This window comes from Pelobates fuscus, chromosome 2 (assembly GCF_036172605.1).
Source record: "Pelobates fuscus isolate aPelFus1 chromosome 2, aPelFus1.pri, whole genome shotgun sequence".
Taxonomy (NCBI): Eukaryota; Metazoa; Chordata; class Amphibia; order Anura; family Pelobatidae; genus Pelobates; species Pelobates fuscus.
Genome location: NC_086318.1, coordinates 288,098,294 through 288,121,962, shown reverse-complemented (window position 1 = coordinate 288,121,962; position 23,669 = coordinate 288,098,294). Strand labels below are relative to the sequence as shown.

The 23,669-nt window shown below is 42.2% G+C and overlaps 64 pseudogenes; 35 read left to right on the top strand and 29 right to left on the bottom strand.

The window, feature by feature from the left end:
* Positions 1-87: 87 nt before the first annotated feature.
* Positions 88-206, bottom strand: LOC134598347 (5S ribosomal RNA; annotated as a pseudogene).
* Positions 207-431: 225 nt separating this feature from the next.
* On the bottom strand, positions 432-550 carry LOC134596980 (5S ribosomal RNA; annotated as a pseudogene).
* A 225-nt stretch (positions 551-775) lies between these two features.
* Positions 776-894, bottom strand: LOC134588921 (5S ribosomal RNA; annotated as a pseudogene).
* Positions 895-1,028: 134 nt separating this feature from the next.
* On the bottom strand, positions 1,029-1,137 carry LOC134589430 (5S ribosomal RNA; annotated as a pseudogene).
* Positions 1,138-1,605: 468 nt separating this feature from the next.
* Positions 1,606-1,724, bottom strand: LOC134595422 (5S ribosomal RNA; annotated as a pseudogene).
* Positions 1,725-2,202: 478 nt separating this feature from the next.
* LOC134598231 (5S ribosomal RNA) lies at positions 2,203-2,321 on the bottom strand (annotated as a pseudogene).
* A 225-nt stretch (positions 2,322-2,546) lies between these two features.
* Positions 2,547-2,665, bottom strand: LOC134595972 (5S ribosomal RNA; annotated as a pseudogene).
* Positions 2,666-3,133: 468 nt separating this feature from the next.
* Positions 3,134-3,252, bottom strand: LOC134595421 (5S ribosomal RNA; annotated as a pseudogene).
* A 134-nt stretch (positions 3,253-3,386) lies between these two features.
* LOC134595495 (5S ribosomal RNA) lies at positions 3,387-3,505 on the bottom strand (annotated as a pseudogene).
* Positions 3,506-3,639: 134 nt separating this feature from the next.
* On the bottom strand, positions 3,640-3,758 carry LOC134596416 (5S ribosomal RNA; annotated as a pseudogene).
* A 134-nt stretch (positions 3,759-3,892) lies between these two features.
* LOC134594127 (5S ribosomal RNA) lies at positions 3,893-4,011 on the bottom strand (annotated as a pseudogene).
* A 134-nt stretch (positions 4,012-4,145) lies between these two features.
* Positions 4,146-4,264, bottom strand: LOC134597857 (5S ribosomal RNA; annotated as a pseudogene).
* Positions 4,265-4,398: 134 nt separating this feature from the next.
* LOC134597721 (5S ribosomal RNA) lies at positions 4,399-4,517 on the bottom strand (annotated as a pseudogene).
* A 225-nt stretch (positions 4,518-4,742) lies between these two features.
* LOC134598229 (5S ribosomal RNA) lies at positions 4,743-4,861 on the bottom strand (annotated as a pseudogene).
* A 225-nt stretch (positions 4,862-5,086) lies between these two features.
* On the bottom strand, positions 5,087-5,205 carry LOC134597161 (5S ribosomal RNA; annotated as a pseudogene).
* Positions 5,206-5,673: 468 nt separating this feature from the next.
* Positions 5,674-5,792, bottom strand: LOC134595420 (5S ribosomal RNA; annotated as a pseudogene).
* Positions 5,793-5,926: 134 nt separating this feature from the next.
* On the bottom strand, positions 5,927-6,045 carry LOC134597569 (5S ribosomal RNA; annotated as a pseudogene).
* Positions 6,046-6,179: 134 nt separating this feature from the next.
* LOC134595920 (5S ribosomal RNA) lies at positions 6,180-6,298 on the bottom strand (annotated as a pseudogene).
* Positions 6,299-6,432: 134 nt separating this feature from the next.
* Positions 6,433-6,551, bottom strand: LOC134594126 (5S ribosomal RNA; annotated as a pseudogene).
* A 134-nt stretch (positions 6,552-6,685) lies between these two features.
* LOC134597856 (5S ribosomal RNA) lies at positions 6,686-6,804 on the bottom strand (annotated as a pseudogene).
* Positions 6,805-6,938: 134 nt separating this feature from the next.
* Positions 6,939-7,057, bottom strand: LOC134597720 (5S ribosomal RNA; annotated as a pseudogene).
* A 225-nt stretch (positions 7,058-7,282) lies between these two features.
* On the bottom strand, positions 7,283-7,401 carry LOC134596755 (5S ribosomal RNA; annotated as a pseudogene).
* Positions 7,402-7,535: 134 nt separating this feature from the next.
* LOC134587677 (5S ribosomal RNA) lies at positions 7,536-7,654 on the bottom strand (annotated as a pseudogene).
* A 134-nt stretch (positions 7,655-7,788) lies between these two features.
* On the bottom strand, positions 7,789-7,907 carry LOC134597282 (5S ribosomal RNA; annotated as a pseudogene).
* A 134-nt stretch (positions 7,908-8,041) lies between these two features.
* LOC134596833 (5S ribosomal RNA) lies at positions 8,042-8,160 on the bottom strand (annotated as a pseudogene).
* Positions 8,161-8,294: 134 nt separating this feature from the next.
* On the bottom strand, positions 8,295-8,413 carry LOC134588694 (5S ribosomal RNA; annotated as a pseudogene).
* A 134-nt stretch (positions 8,414-8,547) lies between these two features.
* On the bottom strand, positions 8,548-8,666 carry LOC134597031 (5S ribosomal RNA; annotated as a pseudogene).
* Positions 8,667-8,891: 225 nt separating this feature from the next.
* On the bottom strand, positions 8,892-9,010 carry LOC134596779 (5S ribosomal RNA; annotated as a pseudogene).
* A 134-nt stretch (positions 9,011-9,144) lies between these two features.
* On the bottom strand, positions 9,145-9,263 carry LOC134597640 (5S ribosomal RNA; annotated as a pseudogene).
* Positions 9,264-9,593: 330 nt separating this feature from the next.
* Positions 9,594-9,712, top strand: LOC134595298 (5S ribosomal RNA; annotated as a pseudogene).
* A 134-nt stretch (positions 9,713-9,846) lies between these two features.
* On the top strand, positions 9,847-9,965 carry LOC134594249 (5S ribosomal RNA; annotated as a pseudogene).
* Positions 9,966-10,099: 134 nt separating this feature from the next.
* Positions 10,100-10,218, top strand: LOC134594525 (5S ribosomal RNA; annotated as a pseudogene).
* Positions 10,219-10,444: 226 nt separating this feature from the next.
* On the top strand, positions 10,445-10,563 carry LOC134594915 (5S ribosomal RNA; annotated as a pseudogene).
* Positions 10,564-10,940: 377 nt separating this feature from the next.
* Positions 10,941-11,059, top strand: LOC134588248 (5S ribosomal RNA; annotated as a pseudogene).
* A 134-nt stretch (positions 11,060-11,193) lies between these two features.
* Positions 11,194-11,312, top strand: LOC134595496 (5S ribosomal RNA; annotated as a pseudogene).
* A 225-nt stretch (positions 11,313-11,537) lies between these two features.
* Positions 11,538-11,656, top strand: LOC134596335 (5S ribosomal RNA; annotated as a pseudogene).
* Positions 11,657-11,790: 134 nt separating this feature from the next.
* Positions 11,791-11,909, top strand: LOC134596738 (5S ribosomal RNA; annotated as a pseudogene).
* Positions 11,910-12,043: 134 nt separating this feature from the next.
* LOC134594718 (5S ribosomal RNA) lies at positions 12,044-12,162 on the top strand (annotated as a pseudogene).
* A 226-nt stretch (positions 12,163-12,388) lies between these two features.
* LOC134596950 (5S ribosomal RNA) lies at positions 12,389-12,507 on the top strand (annotated as a pseudogene).
* A 377-nt stretch (positions 12,508-12,884) lies between these two features.
* LOC134596834 (5S ribosomal RNA) lies at positions 12,885-13,003 on the top strand (annotated as a pseudogene).
* A 1,779-nt stretch (positions 13,004-14,782) lies between these two features.
* On the top strand, positions 14,783-14,901 carry LOC134594125 (5S ribosomal RNA; annotated as a pseudogene).
* Positions 14,902-15,379: 478 nt separating this feature from the next.
* LOC134596698 (5S ribosomal RNA) lies at positions 15,380-15,498 on the top strand (annotated as a pseudogene).
* Positions 15,499-15,632: 134 nt separating this feature from the next.
* LOC134588215 (5S ribosomal RNA) lies at positions 15,633-15,750 on the top strand (annotated as a pseudogene).
* Positions 15,751-15,884: 134 nt separating this feature from the next.
* LOC134595572 (5S ribosomal RNA) lies at positions 15,885-16,003 on the top strand (annotated as a pseudogene).
* Positions 16,004-16,137: 134 nt separating this feature from the next.
* On the top strand, positions 16,138-16,256 carry LOC134589023 (5S ribosomal RNA; annotated as a pseudogene).
* A 316-nt stretch (positions 16,257-16,572) lies between these two features.
* LOC134596762 (5S ribosomal RNA) lies at positions 16,573-16,691 on the top strand (annotated as a pseudogene).
* A 134-nt stretch (positions 16,692-16,825) lies between these two features.
* Positions 16,826-16,944, top strand: LOC134594124 (5S ribosomal RNA; annotated as a pseudogene).
* A 377-nt stretch (positions 16,945-17,321) lies between these two features.
* Positions 17,322-17,440, top strand: LOC134588247 (5S ribosomal RNA; annotated as a pseudogene).
* A 134-nt stretch (positions 17,441-17,574) lies between these two features.
* LOC134595284 (5S ribosomal RNA) lies at positions 17,575-17,693 on the top strand (annotated as a pseudogene).
* Positions 17,694-17,918: 225 nt separating this feature from the next.
* Positions 17,919-18,037, top strand: LOC134596789 (5S ribosomal RNA; annotated as a pseudogene).
* A 134-nt stretch (positions 18,038-18,171) lies between these two features.
* Positions 18,172-18,290, top strand: LOC134595283 (5S ribosomal RNA; annotated as a pseudogene).
* A 225-nt stretch (positions 18,291-18,515) lies between these two features.
* LOC134598050 (5S ribosomal RNA) lies at positions 18,516-18,634 on the top strand (annotated as a pseudogene).
* A 225-nt stretch (positions 18,635-18,859) lies between these two features.
* Positions 18,860-18,978, top strand: LOC134587873 (5S ribosomal RNA; annotated as a pseudogene).
* Positions 18,979-19,203: 225 nt separating this feature from the next.
* LOC134596324 (5S ribosomal RNA) lies at positions 19,204-19,322 on the top strand (annotated as a pseudogene).
* A 225-nt stretch (positions 19,323-19,547) lies between these two features.
* On the top strand, positions 19,548-19,666 carry LOC134588841 (5S ribosomal RNA; annotated as a pseudogene).
* Positions 19,667-19,891: 225 nt separating this feature from the next.
* Positions 19,892-20,010, top strand: LOC134597145 (5S ribosomal RNA; annotated as a pseudogene).
* Positions 20,011-20,144: 134 nt separating this feature from the next.
* On the top strand, positions 20,145-20,263 carry LOC134588486 (5S ribosomal RNA; annotated as a pseudogene).
* A 134-nt stretch (positions 20,264-20,397) lies between these two features.
* On the top strand, positions 20,398-20,516 carry LOC134596517 (5S ribosomal RNA; annotated as a pseudogene).
* Positions 20,517-20,984: 468 nt separating this feature from the next.
* Positions 20,985-21,103, top strand: LOC134588016 (5S ribosomal RNA; annotated as a pseudogene).
* A 134-nt stretch (positions 21,104-21,237) lies between these two features.
* Positions 21,238-21,356, top strand: LOC134588827 (5S ribosomal RNA; annotated as a pseudogene).
* A 559-nt stretch (positions 21,357-21,915) lies between these two features.
* LOC134594914 (5S ribosomal RNA) lies at positions 21,916-22,034 on the top strand (annotated as a pseudogene).
* Positions 22,035-22,259: 225 nt separating this feature from the next.
* LOC134596740 (5S ribosomal RNA) lies at positions 22,260-22,378 on the top strand (annotated as a pseudogene).
* A 467-nt stretch (positions 22,379-22,845) lies between these two features.
* LOC134597997 (5S ribosomal RNA) lies at positions 22,846-22,964 on the top strand (annotated as a pseudogene).
* Positions 22,965-23,433: 469 nt separating this feature from the next.
* On the top strand, positions 23,434-23,552 carry LOC134596744 (5S ribosomal RNA; annotated as a pseudogene).
* Positions 23,553-23,669: the final 117 nt, after the last annotated feature.

Below are 23,669 nucleotides of genomic sequence, written 5' to 3'. Positions count from 1 at the left end.
CTGGTTGCGACAAAAGACAAGACGCTTCTGGATAGGGAAAAAAGTGGTCTGATTATGACATCATAATGCAAAAAAGAAATAAACAAAAGCTTACGGCACCTGAGGTTCCTAGTTGGTCTCCCATACAAGTACTAACCAGGCCCAAGTCTGGATGGCTTCCGGGATCTGACGAGATCAGGCATTTTCAGGCTGGTATGGTCGTAAGCGAAATTAAGAGAATGCGATCTCGCTAATGTTGGTAGAATATCAAACTCTGGTTGCGACAAAAGACAAGACGCTTCTGGATAGGGAAAAAAGTGGTCTGATTATGACATCATAATGCAAAAAAGAAATAAACAAAAGCTTACGGCACCTGAGGTTCCTAGTTGGTCTCCCATAGGGAAAAAAGTGGTCTGATTATGACATCATAATGCAAAAAAGAAATAAACAAAAGCTTACGGCACCTGAGGTTCCTAGTTGGTCTCCCATACAAGTACTAACCAGGCCCGAGTCTGGATGGCTTCCAAGATCTGACGAGATCAGGCATTTGCAGACTGGTATGGCCGTAAGTGAAATTAAGAGAATGCGATCTCGCTAATGTTGATAGAATATCAAACTCTGGTTGTGACAAAAGTCAAGACGCTTCTGGATAGGGAAAAAAGTGGTCTGATTATGACATCATAATGCAAAAAAGAAATAAACAAAAGCTTACGGCACCTGAGGTTCCTAGTTGGTCTCCCATAGGGAAAAAAGTGGTCTGATTATGACATCATAATGCAAAAAAGAAATAAACAAAAGCTTACGGCACCTGAGGTTCCAAGTTGGTCTCCCATACAAGTACTAACCAGGCCCAAGTCTGGATGGCTTCCGAGATCTGACGAGATCAGGCATTTTCAGACTGGTATGGCCGTAAGTGAAATTAAGAGAATGCGATCTCGCTAATGTTGGTAGAATATCAAACTCTGGTTGCGACAAAAGACAAGACGCTTCTGGATAGGGAAAAAAGTGGTCTGATTATGACATCATAATGCAAAAAAGAAATAAACAAAAGCTTACGGCACCTGAGGTTCCTAGTTGGTCTCCCATACAAGTACTAACCAGGCCCAAGTCTGGATGGCTTCCGAGATCTGGCATTTTCAGACTGGTATGGCCGTAAGTGAAATTAAGAGAATGCGATCTCGCTAATGTTGGTAGAATATCAAACTCTGGTTGCGACAAAAGACAAGACGCTTCTGGATAGGGAAAAAAGTGGTCTGATTATGACATCATAATGCAAAAAAGAAATAAACAAAAGCTTACGGCACCTGAGGTTCCTAGTTGGTCTCCCATACAAGTACTAACCAGGCCCGAGTCTGGATGGCTTCCGAGATCTGGCATTTTCAGACTGGTATGGCCGTAAGGGAAATTAAGAGAATGCGATCTCGCTAATGTTGGTAGAATATCAAACTCTGGTTGCGACAAAAGACAAGACGCTTCTGGATAGGGAAAAAAGTGGTCTGATTATGACATCATAATGCAAAAAAGAAATAAACAAAAGCTCACGGCACCTGAGGTTCCTAGTTGGTCTCCCATAGGGAAAAAAGTGGTCTGATTATGACATCATAATGCAAAAAAGAAAGAAACAAAAGCTTACGGCACCTGAGGTTCCTAGTTGGTCTCCCATACAAGTACTAACCAGGACCGAGTCTGGATGGCTTCCGAGATCTGATGAGATCAGGCATTTTCAGACTGGTATGGCCGTAAGTTAAATTAAGAGAATGCGATCTCGCTAATGTTGGTAGAATATCAAACTCTGGTTGCGACAAAAGACAAGACGCTTCTGGATAGGGAAAAAAGTGGTCTGATTATGACATCATAATGCAAAAAAGAAATAAACAAAAGCTTACGGCACCTGAGGATCCTAGTTGGTCTCCCATACAAGTACTAACCAGACCAGAGTCTGGATGGCTTCCGAGATCTGACGAGATCAGGCATTTTCAGGCTGGTATGGCCGTAAGTGAAATTAAGAGAATGCGATCTCGCTAATGTTGGTAGAATATCAAACTCTGGTTGCGACAAAAGACAAGACGCTTCTGGATAGGGAAAAAAGTGGTCTGATTATGACATCATAATGCAAAAAAGAAATAAACAAAAGCTTACGGCACCTGAGGTTCCTAGTTGGTCTCCCATAGGGAAAAAAGTGGTCTGATTATGACATCATAATGCAAAAAAGAAATAAACAAAAGCTTACGGCACCTGAGGTTCCTAGTTGGTCTCCCATACAAGTACTAACCAGTCCCGAGTCTGGATGGCTTCCGAGATCTGACGAGATCAGGCATTTGCAGACTGGTATGGCCGTAAGTGAAATTAAGAGAATGCGATCTCGCTAATGTTGATAGAATATCAAACTCTGGTTGTGACAAAAGACAAGACGCTTCTGGATAGGGAAAAAAGTGGTCTGATTATGACATCATAATGCAAAAAAGAAATAAACAAAAGCTTACGGCACCTGAGGTTCCTAGTTGGTCTCCCATAGGGAAAAAAGTGGTCTGATTATGACATCATAATGCAAAAAAGAAATAAACAAAAGCATACGGCACCTGAGGTTCCTAGTTGGTCTCCCATACAAGTACTAACCAGGCCCGGGTCTGGATGGCTTCTGAGATCTGACGAGATCAGGCATTTGCAGACTGGTATGGCCGTAAGTGAAATTAAGAGAATGCGATCTCGCTAATGTTGATAGAATATCAAACTCTGGTTGTGACAAAAGTCAAGACGCTTCTGGATAGGGAAAAAAGTGGTCTGATTATGACATCATAATGCAAAAAAGAAATAAACAAAAGCTTACGGCACCTGAGGTTCCTAGTTGGTCTCCCATAGGGAAAAAAGTGGTCTGATTATGACATCATAATGCAAAAAAGAAATAAACAAAAGATTACGGCACCTGAGGTTCCTAGTTGGTCTCCCATACAAGTACTAACCAGGCCCGAGTCTGGATGGCTTCCGAGATCTGGCATTTTCAGACTGGTATGGCCGTAAGGGAAATTAAGAGAATGCGATCTCGCTAATGTTGGTAGAATATCAAACTCTGGTTGCGACAAAAGACAAGACGCTTCTGGATAGGGAAAAAAGTGGTCTGATTATGACATCATAATGCAAAAAAGAAATAAACAAAAGCTTACGGCACCTGAGGTTCCTAGTTGGTCTCCCATACAAGTACTAACCAGGACCGAGTCTGGATGGCTTCCGAGATCTGATGAGATCAGGCATTTTCAGACTGGTATGGCCGTAAGTGAAATTAAGAGAATGCGATCTCGTTAATGTTGGTAGAATATCAAACTCTGGTTGCGACAAAAGACAAGACGCTTCTGGATAGGGAAAAAAGTGGTCTGATTATGACATCATAATGCAAAAAAGAAATAAACAAAAGCTTACGGCACCTGAGGTTCCTAGTTGGTCTCCCATACAAGTACTAACCAGGCCCGAGTCTAGATGGCTTCCGAGATCTGACGAGATCAGGCATTTTCAGACTGGTATGGCCGTAAGTGAAATTAAGAGAATGCGATCTCGCTAATGTTGGTAGAATATCAAACTCTGGTTGCGACAAAAGACAAGACGCTTCTGGATAGGGAAAAAAGTGGTCTGATTATGACATCATAATGCAAAAAAGAAATAAACAAAAGCTTACAGCACCTGAGGTTCCTAGTTGGTCTCCCATACAAGTACTAACCAGACCCGAGTCTGGATGGCTTCCGAGATCTGACGAGATCAGGCATTTTCAGACTGGTATGGCCGTAAGTGAAATTAAGAGAATGCGATCTCGCTAATGTTGGTAGAATATCAAACTCTGGTTGCGACAAAAGACAAGACGCTTCTGGATAGGGAAAAAAGTGGTCTGATTATGACATCATAATGCAAAAAAGAAATAAACAAAAGCTTACGGCACCTGAGGTTCCTAGTTGGTCTCCCATACAAGTACTAACCAGGCCCGAGTCTGGATGGCTTCCGAGATCTGACGAGATCAGGCATTTTCAGACTGGTATGGCCGTAAGTGAAATTAAGAGAATGCGATCTCGCTAATGTTGGTAGAATATCAAACTCTGGTTGCGACAAAAGACAAGACGCTTCTGGATAGGGAAAAAAGTGGTCTGATTATGACATCATAATGCAAAAAAGAAATAAACAAAAGCTTACGGCACCTGAGGTTCCTAGTTGGTCTCCCATACAAGTACTAACCAGACCCGAGTCTGGATGGCTTCCAAGATCTGACGAGATCAGGCATTTTCAGACTGGTATGGCCGTAAGTGAAACTAAGAGAATGCGATCTCGCTAATGTTGGTAGAATATCAAACTCTGGTTGCGACAAAAGACAAGACGCTTCTGGATAGGGAAAAAAGTGGTCTGATTATGACATCATAATGCAAAAAAGAAATAAACAAAAGCTTACGGCACCTGAGGTTCCTAGTTGGTCTCCCATACAAGTACTAACCAGGCCCAAGTCTGGATGGCTTCCGAGATCTGACGAGATCAGGCATTTTCAGGCTGGTATGGCTGTAAGTGAAATTAAGAGAATGCGATCTCGCTAATGTTGGTAGAATATCAAACTCTGGTTGCGACAAAAGACAAGACGCTTCTGGATAGGGAAAAAAGTGGTCTGATTATGACATCATAATGCAAAAAAGAAATAAACAAAAGCTTACGGCACCTGAGGTTCCTAGTTGGTCTCCCATAGGGAAAAAAGTGGTCTGATTATGACATCATAATGCAAAAAAGAAATAAACAAAAGCTTACGGCACCTGAGGTTCCTAGTTGGTCTCCCATACAAGTACTAACCAGTCCCGAGTCTGGATGGCTTCCGAGATCTGACGAGATCAGGCATTTGCAGACTGGTATGGCCGTAAGTGAAATTAAGAGAATGCGATCTCGCTAATGTTGATAGAATATCAAACTCTGGTTGTGACAAAAGACAAGACGCTTCTGGATAGGGAAAAAAGTGGTCTGATTATGACATCATAATGCAAAAAAGAAATAAACAAAAGCTTACGGCACCTGAGGTTCCTAGTTGGTCTCCCATAGGGAAAAAAGTGGTCTGATTATGACATCATAATGCAAAAAAGAAATAAACAAAAGCATACGGCACCTGAGGTTCCTAGTTGGTCTCCCATACAAGTACTAACCAGGCCCGGGTCTGGATGGCTTCCGAGATCTGACGAGATCAGGCATTTGCAGACTGGTATGGCCGTAAGTGAAATTAAGAGAATGCGATCTCGCTAATGTTGATAGAATATCAAACTCTGGTTGTGACAAAAGTCAAGACGCTTCTGGATAGGGAAAAAAGTGGTCTGATTATGACATCATAATGCAAAAAAGAAATAAACAAAAGCTTACGGCACCTGAGGTTCCTAGTTGGTCTCCCATAGGGAAAAAAGTGGTCTGATTATGACATCATAATGCAAAAAAGAAATAAACAAAAGATTACGGCACCTGAGGTTCCTAGTTGGTCTCCCATACAAGTACTAACCAGGCCCGAGTCTGGATGGCTTCCGAGATCTGGCATTTTCAGACTGGTATGGCCGTAAGGGAAATTAAGAGAATGCGATCTCGCTAATGTTGGTAGAATATCAAACTCTGGTTGCGACAAAAGACAAGACGCTTCTGGATAGGGAAAAAAGTGGTCTGATTATGACATCATAATGCAAAAAAGAAATAAACAAAAGCTTACGGCACCTGAGGTTCCTAGTTGGTCTCCCATACAAGTACTAACCAGGACCGAGTCTGGATGGCTTCCGAGATCTGATGAGATCAGGCATTTTCAGACTGGTATGGCCGTAAGTGAAATTAAGAGAATGCGATCTCGTTAATGTTGGTAGAATATCAAACTCTGGTTGCGACAAAAGACAAGACGCTTCTGGATAGGGAAAAAAGTGGTCTGATTATGACATCATAATGCAAAAAAGAAATAAACAAAAGCTTACGGCACCTGAGGTTCCTAGTTGGTCTCCCATACAAGTACTAACCAGGCCCGAGTCTAGATGGCTTCCAAGATCTGACGAGATCAGGCATTTTCAGACTGGTATGGCCGTAAGTGAAATTAAGAGAATGCGATCTCGCTAATGTTGGTAGAATATCAAACTCTGGTTGCGACAAAAGACAAGACGCTTCTGGATAGGGAAAAAAGTGGTCTGATTATGACATCATAATGCAAAAAAGAAATAAACAAAAGCTTACGGCACCTGAGGTTCCTAGTTGGTCTCCCATACAAGTACTAACCAGACCCGAGTCTGGATGGCTTCCGAGATCTGACGAGATCAGGCATTTTCAGACTGGTATGGCCGTAAGTGAAATTAAGAGAATGCGATCTCGCTAATGTTGGTAGAATATCAAACTCTGGTTGCGACAAAAGACAAGACGCTTCTGGATAGGGAAAAAAGTGGTCTGATTATGACATCATAATGCAAAAAAGAAATAAACAAAAGCTTACGGCACCTGAGGTTCCTAGTTGGTCTCCCATACAAGTACTAACCAGGCCCGAGTCTGGATGGCTTCCGAGATCTGACGAGATCAGGCATTTTCAGACTGGTATGGCCGTAAGTGAAATTAAGAGAATGCGATCTCGCTAATGTTGGTAGAATATCAAACTCTGGTTGCGACAAAAGACAAGACGCTTCTGGATAGGGAAAAAAGTGGTCAGATTATGACATCATAATGCAAAAAAGAAATAAACAAAAGCTTACGGCACCTGAGGTTCCTAGTTGGTCTCCCATACAAGTACTAACCAGACCCGAGTCTGGATGGCTTCCAAGATCTGACGAGATCAGGCATTTTCAGACTGGTATGGCCGTAAGTGAAACTAAGAGAATGCGATCTCGCTAATGTTGGTAGAATATCAAACTCTGGTTGCGACAAAAGACAAGACGCTTCTGGATAGGGAAAAAAGTGGTCTGATTATGACATCATAATGCAAAAAAGAAATAAACAAAAGCTTACGGCACCTGAGGTTCCTAGTTGGTCTCCCATACAAGTACTAACCAGGCCCAAGTCTGGATGGCTTCCGAGATCTGACGAGATCAGGCATTTTCAGGCTGGTATGGCTGTAAGTGAAATTAAGAGAATGCGATCTCGCTAATGTTGGTAGAATATCAAACTCTGGTTGCGACAAAAGACAAGACGCTTCTGGATAGGGAAAAAAGTGGTCTGATTATGACATCATATTGCAAAAAAGAAATAAACAAAAGCTCACGGCACCTGAGGTTCCTAGTTGGTCTCCCATAGGGAAAAAAGTGGTCTGATTATGACATCATAATGCAAAAAAGAAATAAACAAAAGCTTACGGCACCTGAGGTTCCTAGTTGGTCTCCCATACAAGTACTAACCAGGCCCGAGTCTGGATGGCTTCCGAGATCTGATGAGATCAGGCATTTTCAGACTGGTATGGCCGTAAGTGAAATTAAGAGAATGCGATCTCGTTAATGTTGGTAGAATATCAAACTCTGGTTGCGACAAAAGACAAGACGCTTCTGGATAGGGAAAAAAGTGGTCTGATTATGACATCATAATGCAAAAAAGAAATAAACAAAAGCTTACGGCACCTGAGGTTCCTAGTTGGTCTCCCATACAAGTACTAACCAGGCCCGAGTCTAGATGGCTTCCGAGATCTGACGAGATCAGGCATTTTCAGACTGGTATGGCAGTAAGTGAAATTAAGAGAATGCGATCACGCTAATGTTGGTAGAATATCAAACTCTGGTTGCGACAAAAGACAAGACGCTTCTGGATAGGGAAAAAAGTGGTCTGATTATGACATCATAATGCAAAAAAGAAATAAACAAAAACTTACGGCACCTGAGGTTCCTAGTTGGTCTCCCATACAAGCACTAACCAGACCCGAGTCTGGATGGCTTCCGAGATCTGACGAGATCAGGCATTTTCAGACTGGTATGGCCGTAAGTGAAATTAAGAGAATGCGATCTCGCTAATGTTGGTAGAATATCAAACTCTGGTTGCGACAAAAGACAAGACGCTTCTGGATAGGGAAAAAAGTGGTCTGATTATGACATCATAATGCAAAAAAGAAATAAACAAAAGCTTACGGCACCTGAGGTTCCTAGTTGGTCTCCCATACAAGTACTAACCAGGCCCAAGTCTGGATGGCTTCCGAAATCTGACGAGATCAAGCATTTTCAGACTGGTATGGCCGTAAGTGAAATTAAGAGAATGCGATCTCGCTAATGTTGGTAGAATATCAAACTCTGGTTGCGACAAAAGACAAGACGCTTCTAGATAGGGAAAAAAGTGGTCTGATTATGACATCATAATGCAAAAAAGAAATAAACAAAAGCTTACGGCACCTGAGGTTCCTAGTTGGTCTCCCATACAAGTACTAACCAGGCCCAATTCTGGATGGCTTCCGAAATCTGACGAGATCAAGCATTTTCAGACTGGTATGACCGTAAGTGAAATTAAGAGAATGCGATCTCGCTAATGTTGGTAGAATATCAAACTCTGGTTGCGACAAAAGACAAGACGCTTCTGGATAGGGAAAAAAGTGGTCTGATTATGACATCATAATGCAAAAAAGAAATAAACAAAATCTTACGGCACCTGAGGTTCCTAGTTGGTCTCCCATACAAGTACTAACCAGGCCCGAGACTGGATGGCTTCCGAGATCTGATGAGATCAGGCATTTTCTGACTGGTATGGCCGTAAGTGAAATTACGAGAATGCGATCTCGCTAATGTTGGTAGAATATCAAACTCTGGTTGCGACAAAAGACAAGACGCTTCTGGATAGGGAAAAAAGTGGTCTGATTATGACATCATAATGCAAAAAAGAAATAAACAAAAGCTTACGGCACCTGAGGTTCCTAGTTGGTCTCCCATAGGGAAAAAAGTGGTCTGATTATGACATCATAATGCAAAAAAGAAATAAACAAAAGCTTACGGCACCTGAGGTTCCTAGTTGGTCTCCCATACAAGTACTAACCAGGCACAAGTCTGGATGGCTTCCGAGATCTGACGAGATCAGGCATTTTCAGACTGGTATGGCCGTAAGTGAAATTAAGAGAATGCGATCTTGTTAATGTTGGTAGAATATCAAACTCTGGTTGCGACAAAAGACCAGATGTTTCTGGATAGGGAAAAAAGTGGTTTGATTATGACATCATAATGCAAAAAAGAAATAAACAAAAGCTTATGGCACCTGAGGTTCCTAGTTGGTCTCCCATACAAGTACTAACCAGGCCCGAGTCTGGATGGCTTCCGAGATCTGACGAGATCAGGCATTTTCAGACTGGCATGGCCGTAAGTGAAATTAAGAGAATGCGATCTCGCTAATGTTGGTAGAATATCAAACTCTGGTTGCGACAAAAGACAAGACGCTTCTGGATAGGGAAAAAAGTGGTCTGAAAATGCCTGATCTCGTCAGTTCTCGGAAGCCATCCAGACTCGGGCCTGGTTAGTTCTTGTATGGGTGACCAACTAGGAACCTCAGGTGCCGTAAGCTTTCGTTTATTTCTTTTTTGCATTAAGATGTTATAATCAGACCACTTTTTTCCCTATCCAGAAGCGTCTTGTCTTTTGTCGCAACCAGAGTTTGATATTCTACCAACATTAGCGAGATCGCAATCTCTTAATTTCACTTACGGCCATACCAGTCTGAAAATGCCTGATCTCGTCAGATCTCGGAAACCATCCAGCCTCGGGCCTGGTTAGTACTTGTATGGGAGACCAACTAGGAACTTCAGGTGCCGTAAGCTTTTGTTTATTTCTGTTTTGCATTATGATGTCATAATCAGACCACTTTTTTCCCTATCCAGAAGCGTCTTGTCTTTTGTCGCAACCAGAGTTTGATATTCTACCAACATTAGCGAGATCGCATTCTCTTAATTTCATTTACGGCCATACCAGTCTGAAAATGCCTGATCTCATCAGATCTCGGAAGCCATCCAGACTCGGGCCTGGTTAGTACTTGTATGGGAGACCAACTAGGAACCTCAGGTGCCGTAAGCTTTTGTTTATTTCTTTTTTGCATTATGATGTCATAATCAGACCACTTTTTTCCCTATCCAGAAGCGTCTTGTCTTTTGTCGCAACCAGAGTTTGATATTCTACCAACATTAGCGAGATCGCATTCTCTTAATTTTGCTTACGGCCATACCAGTCTGAAAATGCCTGATCTCGTCAGATCTCGGAAGCCATCCAGACTTGGGCCTTGTTAGTACTTGTATGGGAGACCAACTAGGAATCTCAGGTGCCGTAAGCTTTTGTCTATTTCTTTTTTGCATTATGATGTCATAATCAGACCACTTTTTTCCCTATGGGAGACCAACTAGGAACCTCAGGTGCCGTAAGCTTTTGTTTATTTCTTTTTTGCATTATGATGTCATAATCAGACCACGTTTTTTCCCTATCCAGAAGCGTCTTGTCTTTTGTCGCAACCAGAGTTTGATATTCTACCAACATTAGCGAGATCGCATTCACTTAATTTCACTTATGGCCATACCAGTCTGAAAATGCCTGATCTCGTCAGATCTCGGAAGCCATCCAGACTCGGGCCTGGTTAGTACTTGTATGGGAGACCAACTAGGAACCTCAGGTGCCGTAAGCTTTTGTTTATTTCTTTTTTGCATTATGATGTCATAATCAGACCACTTTTTTCCCTATCCAGAAGCGTCTTGTCTTTTGTCGCAACCAGAGTTTGATATTCTACCAACATTAGCGAGATCGCATTCTCTTAATTTCACTTACGGCCATACCAGTCTGAAAATGCCAGATCTCGGAAGCCATCCAGACTCGGGCCTGGTTAGTACTTGTATGGGAGACCAACTAGGAACCTCAGGTGCCGAAAGCTTTTGTTTATTTCTTTTTTGCATTATGATGTCATAATCAGACCACTTTTTTCCCTATCCAGAAGCGTCTTGTCTTTTGTCGCAAACAGAGTTTGATATTCTACCAACATTAGCGAGATCGCATTCTCTGAGTTTCACTTACGGCCATACCAGTCTGAAAATGCCTGATCTCGTCAAATCTCGGAAGCCATCCAGACTCGGGCCTGGTTAGTGCTTGTATGGGAGACCAACTAGGAACCTCAGGTGCCGTAAGCTTTTGTTTATTTCTTTTTTGCATTATGATGTCATAATCAGACCACTTTTTTCCCTATCCAGAAGCGTCTTGTCTTTTGTCGCAACCGGAGTTTGATATTCTACCAACATTAGCGAGATCGCATTCTCTTAATTTCACTTACGGCCATACCAGTCTGAAAATGCCTGATCTCATCAGATCTCGGAAGCCATCCAGACTCGGGCCTGGTTAGTACTTTTATGGGAGACCAACTAGGAACCTCAGGTGCCGTAAACTTTTGTTTATTTCTTTTTTGCATTATGATGTCATAATCAGACCACTTTTTTCCCTATGGGAGACCAACTAGGAACCTCAGGTGCCGTAAGCTTTTGTTTATTTCTTTTTTGCATTATGATGTCATAATCAGACCACTTTTTTCCCTATCCAGAAGCGTCTTGTCTTTTGTCGCAACCAGAGTTTGATATTCTACCAACATTAGCGAGATCGCATTCTCTTAATTTCACTTACGGCCATACCAGTCTGAAAATGCCTGATCTCGTCAGATCTCGGAAGCCATCCAGACTCGGGCCTGGTTAGTACATGTATGGGAGACCAACTAGGAACCTCAGGTGCCGTAAGCTTTTGTTTATTTCTTTTTTGCATTATGATGTCATAATCAGACCACTTTTTTCCCTATCCAGAAGCGTCTTGTCTTTTGTCGCAACCAGAGTTTGATATTCTACCAACATTAGCGAGATCGCATTCTCTTAATTTCACTTACGGCCATACCAGTCTGAAAATGCCTGATCTCGTCAGATCTCGGAAGCCATCCAGACTCGGGCCTGGTTAGTCCTTGTATGGGAGACCAACTAGGAACCTCAGGTGCCGTAAGCTTTTGTTTATTTCTGTTTTGCATTATGATGTCATAATCAGACCACTTTTTTCCCTATCCAGAAGCGTCTTGTCTTTTGTCGCAACCAGAGTTTGATGTTCTACCAACATTAGCGAGATCGCATTCTCTTAATTTTGCTTACGGCCATACCGGTCTGAAAATGCCTGATCTCGTCAGATCTCGGAAGCCATCCAGACTTGGGCCTTGTTAGTACTTGTATGGGAGACCAACTAGGAATCTCAGGTGCCGTAAGCTTTTGTCTATTTCTTTTTTGCATTATGATGTCATAATCAGACCACTTTTTTCCCTATGGGAGACCAACTAGGAACCTCAGGTGCCGTAAGCTTTTGTTTATTTCTTTTTTGCATTATGATGTCATAATCAGACCACGTTTTTTCCCTATCCAGAAGCGTCTTGTCTTTTGTCGCAACCAGAGTTTGATATTCTACCAACATTAGCGAGATCGCATTCTCTTAATTTCACTTACGGCCATACCAGTCTGAAAATGCCTGATCTCGTCAGATCTCGGAAGCCATCCAGACTCGAGCCTGGTTAGTACTTGTATGGGAGACCAACTAGGAACCTCAGGTGCCGTAAGCTTTTGTTTATTTCTTTTTTGCATTATGATGTCATAATCAGACCACTTTTTTCCCTATCCAGAAGCGTCTTGTCTTTTGTCGCAACCAGAGTTTGATATTCTACCAACATTAGCGAGATCGCATTCTCTTAATTTCACTTACGGCCATACCAGTCTGAAAATGCCAGATCTCGGAAGCCATCCAGACTCGGGCCTGGTTAGTACTTGTATGGGAGACCAACTAGGAACCTCAGGTGCCCTAAGCTTTTGTTTATTTCTTTTTTGCATTATGATGTCATAATCAGACCACTTTTTTCCCTAATCAGAAGCGTCTTGTCTTTTGTCGCAACCAGAGTTTGATATTCTACCAACATTAGCGAGATCGCATTCTCTTAATTTCACTTACGGCCATACCAGTCTGAAAATGCCTGATCTCGTCAGATCTCGGAAGCCATCCAGACTCGGGCCTGGTTAGTACATTTATGGGAGACCAACTAGGAACCTCAGGTGCCGTAAGCTTTTGTTTATTTCTTTTTTGCATTATGATGTCATAATCAGACCACTTTTTTAACTATCCAGAAGCATCTTGTCTTTTGTCGCAACCAGAGTTTTATATTCTACCAACATTAACGAGATCGCATTCTCTTAACTTTGCTTACGACTATACCAGTCTTAAAATGCCTGATCTCGTCAGATCTTGAAAGCCATCCAGACTTGGGCCTGTGTGGCGAAACCAGCTTCGCCACTGTGAACTGGAGAGGCCTGGCTGCTGGCCTCCTGCCCGCTGACTATGGCCCCTGGACGTGTTGCACTTTAGAAACTATATTTGGGCAGGTAATAATTTGTATTGCTGCTGCTGGCCCTTTAAAAGCATCTATGGACATATTGGGACTTTTGGGACTACTGTCCCTTTAAGACTGTGATACATATTCTAGTGTACTGCCTGTAATATTATATGTGTATTAAGTTTAACCTGGGATATGTATGCAGCATTCATCTGATTGTTCGGTAGAATCACTCCATTTATTATATTGAGTGAAACTACCGAACAACCAGACCACCCAGGAATAAGTGTGCCTCCAATTACAGTTTGCAACAATGTTGCAAACAGGTAATTGGCAATCAGTGTAATGTATGCTTTGTCCTCTGGGTGGCCGCCATTCGGGAAACAAACACGTGGCGGCGGCCATCTTAAACTACCGAACAGCGGTGTTTTGCCGTCGAGTGTCTGGAACTAAAATCGGACACTTGACTAGGCAAACACCGCTGAGACCTCCATACTTCCAGAAATTCGTATGGAAACTACCGAATGACCCCCCGTTCGGTAGAAAGAACCCCACAAACAAGGGAATTCATTCAAACCCTCTCCAGGCTCTATAACACAGGCAATTCGCCTGTTTTCATTCCCTTGTTTGTGACCGACCGCAGGGCCAAAATGCATGGAACTGTTTTCGGATACTTTACCCATGCGGTCGGTCAATACTTTAAAGTTCCATAACTCCTGAACCATTTATCCGAATGGGCTGATTCTTGCATATGTTGTCCCCCTGAATAAGGGCTATCAGGGGATACCTGTTTTGGAGGTGTAGCATATGTATTTGGGGTACATCCAGGAATTGGGGAAAAAGGTGTACAGTATAATTGTGTTAAGTGTTAATCTAAGGGGAGGAAATGTGTGGGAGGTACATCCATGTGATTGGTTAATTTCATCCTCCCCCTGGGAGTGTCCTGTATGTACTTGTTGGTAATAAAAGCCAGACTGGGTGTCCCAGTCTTGAGTTCCTGCTTAACCCTCAAAATGAAGTGTCGTCTCGTTCTTGGGGGGGATTGGATTGTAAGCTGACTGCCAAGAGTGTAAGCCGATTGTATGCTTTTCTTGTTCAGCTGTTCCAGTTCGGAGTGTCATTTCGTATCCAGCTCGTGAGTTCTGATGTTCTGCAGTAGCTGTGCCTGTCTATGGAAAAGGGGATTATCGCCTAAACGCATTTTTCCCCTTTTATGCTGAAACGGTCCGTTACAGCCTGGTTAGTACTTGTATGGGAGACCAACTAGGAACCTCAGGTGCCGTAAGCTTTTGTTTATTTCTTTTTTGCATTATGATGTCATAATCAGACCACTTTTTTCCCTATGGGAGACCAACTAGGAACCTCAGGTGCCGTAAGCTTTTGTTTATTTCTTTTTTGCATTATGATGTCATAGTCAGACCACTTTTTTCCCTATCCAGAAGCGTCTTGTCTTTTGTCGCAACCAGAGTTTGATATTCTACCAACATTAGCGAGATCGCATTCACTTAATTTCACTTACGGCCATACCAGTCTGAAAATGCCTGATCTCGTCAGATCTCGGAAGCCATCCAGACTCGGGCCTGGTTAGTACTTGTATGGGAGACCAACTAGGAACCTCAGGTGCCGTAAGCTTTTGTTTATTTCTTTTTTGCATTATGATGTCATAATCAGACCACTTTTTTCCCTATGGGAGACCAACTAGGAACCTCAGGTGCCGTAAGCTTTTGTTTATTTCTTTTTTGCATTATGATGTCATAATCAGACCACTTTTTTCCCTATCCAGAAGCGTCTTGTCTTTTGTCGCAACCAGAGTTTGATATTCTACCAACATTAGCGAGAACGCATTCTCTTAATTTCACTTAAGGCCATACCAGTCTGAAAATGCCTGATCTCGTCAAATCTCGGAAGCCATCCAGACTCGGGCCTGGTTAGTACTTGTATTGGATACCAACTAGGAACCTCAGGTGCCGTAAGCTTTTGTTTATTTCTTTTTTGCATTATGATGTCATAATCAGACCACTTTTTTCCCTATCCAGAAGCGTCTTGTCTTTTGTAGCAACCAGAGTTTGATATTCTACCAACATTAGCGAGATCGCATTCTCTTAATTTCACTTACGGCCATACCAGTCTGAAAATGCCTGATCTCGTCAGATCTCGGAAGCCATTCAGTCTCGGGCCTGGTTAGTACTTGTATGGGAGACCAACTAGGAACTTCAGGTGCCGTAAACTTTTGTTTATTTCTTTTTTGCATTATGATGTCATAATCAGACCACTTTTTTCCCTATCCAGAAGCGTCTTGTCTTTTGTCGCAACCAGAGTTTGATATTCTACCAACATTAGCGAGATCGCATTCTCTTAATTTCACTTACGGCCATACCAGTCTGAAAATGCCTGATCTCGAAGATCTCGGAAGCCATCCAGACTCGGGCCTGGTTAGTACTTGTATGGGAGACCAACTAGGAACCTCAGGTGCCGTAAGCTTTTGTTTATTTCTTTTTTGCATTATGATGTCATAATCAGACCACTTTTTTCCCTATCCAGAAGCGTCTTGTATTTTGTCGCAACCAGAGTTTGATATTCTACCAACATTAGCGAGATCGCATTCTCTTAATTTTACTTACGGCCATACCAGTCTGAAAATGCCTGATCTCGTCAGATCTCGGAAGCCATCCAGACTCGGGCCTGGTTAGTACTTGTATGGGAGACCAACTAGGAACCTCAGGTGCCGTATGCTTTTGTTTATTTCTTTTTTGCATTATGATGTCCTAATCAGACCACTTTTTTCCCTATCCAGAAGCGTCTTGTCTTTTGTCGCAACCAGAGTTTGATATTCTACCAGCATTAGCGAGATAGCATTCTCTCAATTTCACTTACGGCCATACCAGTCTGAAAATGCCTGATCTTGTCAAATCTCGGAAGCCATCCAGACTCGGGCCTGGTTAGTGCTTGTATGGGAGACCAACTAGGAACCTCAGGTGCCGTAAGCTTTTGTTTATTTCTTTTTTGCATTATGATGTCATAATCAGACCACTTTTTTCCCTATGGGAGACCAACTAGGAACCTCAGGTGCCGTAAGCTTTTGTTTATTTCTTTTTTGCATTATGATGTCATAATCAGACCACTTTTTTCCCTATGGGAGACCAACTAGGAACCTCAGGTGCCGTAAGCTTTTGTTTATTTCTTTTTTGCATTATGATGTCATAATCAGACCACTTTTTTCCCTATCCAGAAGCGTCTTGTCTTTTGTCGCAACCAGAGTTTGATATTCTACCAACATTAGTGAGATCGCATTCTCTTAATTTCCCTTACGGCCATACCAGTCTGAAAATGCCTGATCTCGTCAGATCTTGGAAGCCATCCAGACTCGGGCCTGGTTAGTACTTGTATGGGAGACCAACTAGGAACCTCAGGTGCCGTAAGCTTTCGTTTATTTCTTTTTTGCATTAAGATGTTATAATCAGACCACTTTTTTCCCTATCCAGAAGCGTCTTGTCTTTTGTCGCAACCAGAGTTTGATATTCTACCAACATTAGCGAGATCGCATTTTCTTAATTTCACTTACGGCCATACCAGTCTGAAAATGCCTGATCTCGTCAGATCTCGGAAGCCATCCAGACTCGGGCCTGGTTAGTACTTGTATGGGAGACCAACTAGGAACCTCAGGTGCCGTAAGCTTTTGTTTATTTCTTTTTTGCATTATGATGTCATAATCAGACCACTTTTTTCCCTATCCAGAAGCGTCTTGTCTTTTGTCGCAACCAGAGTTTGATATTCTACCAACATTAGCGAGATCGCATTCTCTTAATTTCACTTACGGCCATACCAGTCTGAAAATGCCAGATCTCGGAAGCCATCGAGACTCGGGCCTGGTTAGTACTTGTATGGGAGACCAACTAGGAACCTCAGGTGCCGAAAGCTTTTGTTTATTTCTTTTTTGCATTATGATGTCATAATCAGACCACTTTTTTCCCTATCCAGAAGCGTCTTGTCTTTTGTCGCAACCAGAGTTTGATATTCTACCAACATTAGCGAGATCGCATTCTCTGAGTTTCACTTACGGCCATACCAGTCTGAAAATGCCTGATCTCGTCAAATCTCGGAAGCCATCCAGACTCGGGCCTGGTTAGTGCTTGTATGGGAGACCAACTAGGAACCTCAGGTGCCGTAAGCTTTTGTTTATTTCTTTTTTGCATTATGATGTCATAATCAGACCACTTTTTTCCCTATCCAGAAGCGTCTTGTCTTTTGTCGCAACCGGAGTTTGATATTCTACCAACATTAGCGAGATCGCATTCTCTTAATTTCACTTACGGCCATACCAGTCTGAAAATGCCTGATCTCATCAGATTTCGGAAGCCATCCAGACTCGGGCCTGGTTAGTACTTGTATGGGAGACCAACTAGGAACCTCAGGTGCCGTAAGCTTTTGTTTATTTCTTTTTTGCATTATAATGTCATAATCAGACCACTTTTTTCCCTATGGGAGACCAACTAGGAACCTCAGGTGCCGTAAGCTTTTGTTTATTTCTTTTTTGCATTATGATGTCATAATCAGACCACTTTTTTCCCTATCCAGAAGCGTCTTGTCTTTTGTCGCAACCAGAGTTTGATATTCTACCAACATTAGCGAGATCGCATTCTCTTAATTTCACTTACGGCCATACCAGTCTGAAAATGCCTGATCTCGTCAGATCTCGGAAGCCACCCAGTCGCGGGCCTGGTTAGTACTTGTATGGGAGACCAACTAGGAACCTCAGGTGCCGTAAGCTTTTGTTTATTTCTTTTTTGCATTATGATGTCATAATCAGACCACTTTTTTCCCTATACAGAAGCGTCTTGTCTTTTGTCGCAACCGGAGTTTGATATTCTACCAACATTAGCGAGATCGCATTCTCTTAATTTCACTTACGGCCATACCAGTCTGAAAATGCCTGATCTCATCAGATTTCGGAAGCCATCCAGACTCGGGCCTGGTTAGTACTTGTATGGGAGACCAACTAGGAACCTCAGGTGCCGTAAGCTTTTGTTTATTTCTTTTTTGCATTATAATGTCATAATCAGACCACTTTTTTCCCTATGGGAGACCAACTAGGAACCTCAGGTGCCGTAAGCTTTTGTTTATTTCTTTTTTGCATTATGATGTCATAATCAGACCACTTTTTTCCCTATCCAGAAGCGTCTTGTCTTTTGTCGCAACCAGAGTTTGATATTCTACGAACTTTAGCGAGATCGCATTCTCTTAATTTCTCTTTCGGCCATACCAGTCTGAAAATGCCTGATCTCGTCAGATCTCTAAAGCCATCCAGACTCGGGCCTGGTTAGTACTTGTATGGGAGACCAACTAGGAACCTCAGGTGCCGTAAGCTTTTGTTTATTTCTTTTTTGCATTATGATGTCATAATCAGACCACTTTTTTCCCTATGGGAGACCAACTAGGAACCTCAGGTGCCGTAAGCTTTTGTTTATTTCTTTTTTGCATTATGATGTCATAATCAGACCACTTTTTTCCCTATCCAGAAGCGTCTTGTCTTTTGTCGCAACCAGAGTTTGATATTCTACCAACATTAGCGAGATCGCATTCTCTTAATTTCACTTACAGCTATACCAGTCTGAAAATGCCTGATCTCGTCAGATCTCGGAAGCCATCCAGACTCGGGCCTGGTTTGTACTTGTATGGGAGACCAACTAGGAACCTCAGGTGCCGTAAGCTTTTGTTTATTTCTTTTTTGCATTATGATGTCATAATCAGACCACTTTTTTCCCTATAGGAGACCAACTAGGAACCTCAGGTGCCGTAAGCTTTTGTTTATTTCTTTTTTGCATTATGATGTCATAATCAGACCACTTTTTTCCCTATCCAGAAGCGTCTTGTCTTTTGTCGCAACCAGAGTTTGATATTCTACCAACATTAGCGAGATCGCATTCTTTTAATTTCACTTATGGCCATACCAGTCTGAAAATGCCTGATCTCGTCAGATCTCGGAATCCATCCAGACTCGGGCCTGGTTAGTACTTGTATGGGAGACCAACTAGGAACCTCAGGTGCCGTAAGCTTTTGTTTATTTCTTTTTTGCATTATGATGTCATAATCAGACCACTTTTTTCCCTATGGGAGACCAACTAGGAACCTCAGGTGCCGTAAGCTTTTGTTTATTTCTTTTTTGCATTATGATGTCATAATCAGACCACTTTTTTCCCTATCCAGAAGCGTCTTGTCTTTTGTCGCAACCAGAGTTTGATATTCTACCAACATTAGCGAGATCGCATTCTCTTAATTTCCATTACGGCCATACCAGTCTGAAAATGCCTGATCTCGTCAAATCTCGGAAGCCATCCAGACTCGGGCCTGGTTAGTACTTGTATGGGAGATCAACTAGGAACCTCAGGTGCCGTAAGCTTTTGTTTATTTCTTTTTTGCATTATGATGTCATAATCAGACCACTTTTTTCCCTATGGGAGACCAACTAGGAACCTCAGGTGCCGTAAGCTTTTGTTTATTTCTTTTTTGCATTATGATGTCATAATCAGACCACTTTTTTCCCTATCCAGAAGCGTCTTGTCTTTTGTCGCAACCAGAGTTTGATATTCTACCAACATTTGCGAGATCGCATTCTCTTAATTTCACTTACGGCCATACCAGTCTGAAAATGCCTGATCTTGTCAGATCTCTGAAGCCATCCAGACTCGGGCCTGGTTAGTACTTGTATGGGAGACCAACTAGGAACCTCAGGTGCCGTAAGCTTTTGTTTATTTCTTTTTTGCATTATGATGTCATAATCAGACCACTTTTTTCCCTATCCAGAAGCGTCTTGTCTTTTGTCGCAACCAGAGTTTGATATTCTACCAACATTAGCGAGATCGCATTCTCTTAATTTCCCTTACGGAAATACTAGTCTGAAAATGCCTGATCTCGTCAGATCTCGGAAGCCATCCAGACTCGGGCCTGGTTAGTACTTGTATGGGAGACCAACTAGGAACCTCAGGTGCCGTAAGCTTTTGTTTATTTCTTTTTTGCATTATGATGTCATAATCATACCACTTTTTTCCCTATCCAGAAGCGTCTTGTCTTTTGTCGCAACCAGAGTTTGATATTCTACCAACATTAGCGAGATCGCATTCTCTAAATTTCACTTACGGCCATACCAGTCTGAAAATGCCTGATCTCGTCAGATCTCGGAAACCATCCAGACTCGGGCCTGGTTAGTTCTTGTATGGGAGACCAACTAGGAACCTCAGGTGCCGTAAGCTCTTGTTTATTTCTTTTTTGCATTATGATGTCATAATCAGACCACTTTTTTCCCTATCCAGAAGCATCTTGTCTTTTGTCGCAACCAGAGTTTGATATTCTACCAACATTAACGAGATCGCATTCTCTTAATTTCACTTACGGTCATACCAGTCTGAAAATGCCTGATCTCGGAAGCCATCCAGACTCGGGCCTGGTTAGTACTTGTATGGGAGACCAACTAGGAACCTCAGGTGCCGTAAGCTTTTGTTTATTTCTTTTTTGCATTATGATGTCATAATCAGACCACTTTTTTCCCTATGGGAGACCAACTAGGAACCTCAGGTGCCGTAAGCTTTTGTTTATTTCTTTTTTGCATTATGATGTCATAATCAGACCACTTTTTTCTCTATCCAGAAGCGTCTTGTCTTTTGTCGCAACCAGAGTTTGATATTCTACCAACATTAGCGAGATCGCATTCTCTTAATTTCACTTACGGCCATACCAGTCTGAAAATGCCTGATCTCGTCAAATCTCGGAAGCTATCCAGAGTCGGGCCTGGTTAGTACTTGTATGGGAGACCAACTAGGAACCTCAGGTGCCGTAAGCTTTTGTTTATTTCTTTTTTGCATTATGATGTCATAATCAGACCACTTTTTTCCCTATCCAGAAGCGTCTTGTCTTTTGTCGCAACCAGAGTTTGATATTCTACCAACATTAGCGAGATCGCATTCTCTTAATTTCACTTACGGCCATACCAGTCTGAAAATGCCTGATCTCGTCAAATCTCGGAAGCCATCCAGACTCAGGTCTGGTTAGTACTTGTATGGGAGACCAACTAGGAATCTCAGGTGCCGTAAGCTTTTGTTTATTTCTTTTTTGCATTATGATGTCATAATCAGACCACTTTTTTCCCTATGGGAGACCAACTCGGAACCTCAGGTGCCGTAAGCTTTTGTTTATTTCTTTTTTGCATTATGATGTCATAATCATATCACTTTTTTCCCTATCCAGAAGCGTCTTGTCTTTTGTCGCAACCAGAGTTTGATATTCTACCAACATTAGCGAGATCGCATTCTCTTAATTTCACTTGCGGCCATACCAGTCTGAAAATGTCAGATCTCGGAAGCCATCCAGACTCGGGCCTGGTTAGTACTTGTATGGGAGACCAACTAGGAACCTCAGGTGCTGTAAGCTTTTGTTTATTTCTTTTTTGCATTATGATGTCATAATCAGACTACTTTTTTCCCTATGGGAGACCAACTAGGAACCTCAGGTGCCGTAATCTTTTGTTTATTTCTTTTTTGCATTATGATGTCATAATCAGACCACTTTTTTCCCTATCCAGAAGCGTCTTGTCTTTTGTCGCAACCAGAGTTTGATATTCTACCAACATTAGCGAGATCGCATTCTCTTAATTTCACTTATGGCCATACCAGTCTGAAAATGCCTGATCTCGTCAGATCTCGGAAGCCATCCAGACTCGGGCCTGGTTAGTACTTGTATGGGAGACCAACTAGGAACCTCAGGTGCCGTAAGCTTTTGTTTATTTCTTTTTTGCATTATGATGTCATAATCAGACCACTTTTTTCCCTATGGGAGACCAACTAGGAACCTCAGGTGCCGTAAGCTTTTGTTTATTTCTTTTTTGCATTATGATGTCATAATCAGACCACTTTTTTCCCTATCCAGAAGCGTCTTGTCTTTTGTCGCAACCAGAGTTTGATATTCTACCAACATTAGCGAGATCGCATTCTCTTAATTTCACTTATGGCAATACCAGTCTGAAAATGCCTGATCTCGTCAGATCTCGGAAGCCATCCAGACTCGGGCCTGGTTAGTACTTGTATGGGAGACCAACTAGGAACCTCAGGTGCTGTAAGCTTTTGTTTATTTCTTTTTTGCATTATGATGTCATAATCAGACCACTTTTTTCCCTATCCAGAAGCGTCTTGTCTTTTGTCGCAACCAGAGTTTGATATTCTACCAACATTAGCGAGATCGCATTCTCTTAATTTCACTTACGGCTATACCAGTCTGAAAATGCCAGATCCCGGAAGCCATCCAGACTCGGGTCTGGTTAGTACTTGTATGGGTGACCAACTAGGAACCTCAGGTGCGTAAGCTTTTGTTTATTTCTTTTTTGCATTATGATGTCATAATCAGACCACTTTTTTCCCTATGGGAGACCAACTAGGAACCTCAGGTGCCGTAAGATTTTGTTTATTTCTTTTTTGCATTATGATGTCATAATCAGACCACTTTTTTCCCTATCCAGAAGCGTCTTGTCTTTTGTCGCAACCAGAGTTTGATATTCTACCAACATTAGCGAGATCGCATTCTCTTAATTTCACTTACGGCCATACCAGTCTGAAAATGCCTGATCTTGTCAGATCTCGGAAGCCATCCAGACTCGGGCCTGGTTAGTACTTGTATGGAAGACCAACTAGGAACCTCAGGTGCCGTAAGCTTTTGTTTATTTCTTTTTTGCATTATGATGTCATAATCAGACCACTTTTTTCCCTATGGGAGACCAACTAGGAACCTCAGGTGCCGTAAGCTTTTGTTTATTTCTTTTTTGCATTATGATGTCATAATCAGACCACTTTTTTTCCCTATCCAGAAGCGTCTTGTCTTTTGTCGCAACCAGAGTTTGATATTCTACCAACATTAGCGAGATCGCATTCTCTTAATTTCCATTACGGCCATACCAGTCTGAAAATGCCAGATCTCGGAAGCCATCCAGACTCGGGCATGGTTAGTACTTGTATGGGAGACCAACTAGGAACCTCAGGTGCCGTAAGCTTTTGTTTATTTCTTTTTTGCATTATGATGTCATAATCAGACCACTTTTTTCCCAATCCAGAAGAGTCTTGTCTTTTGTCGCAACCAGAGTTTGATATTCTACCAACATTAGCGAGATCGCATTCTCTTAATTTCACTTACGGCCATACCAGTCTGAAAATGCCTGATCTCATCAGATCTCGGAAGCCATCCAGACTCGGGCCTGGTTAGTACTTGTATGGGAGACCAACTAGGAACCTCAGGTGCCGTAAGCTTTTGTTTATTTCTTTTTTGCATTATGATGTCATAATCAGACCACTTTTTTCCCTATCCAGAAGCGTCTTGTCTTTTGTCGCAACCAGAGTTTGATATTCTACCAACATTAGCGAGAT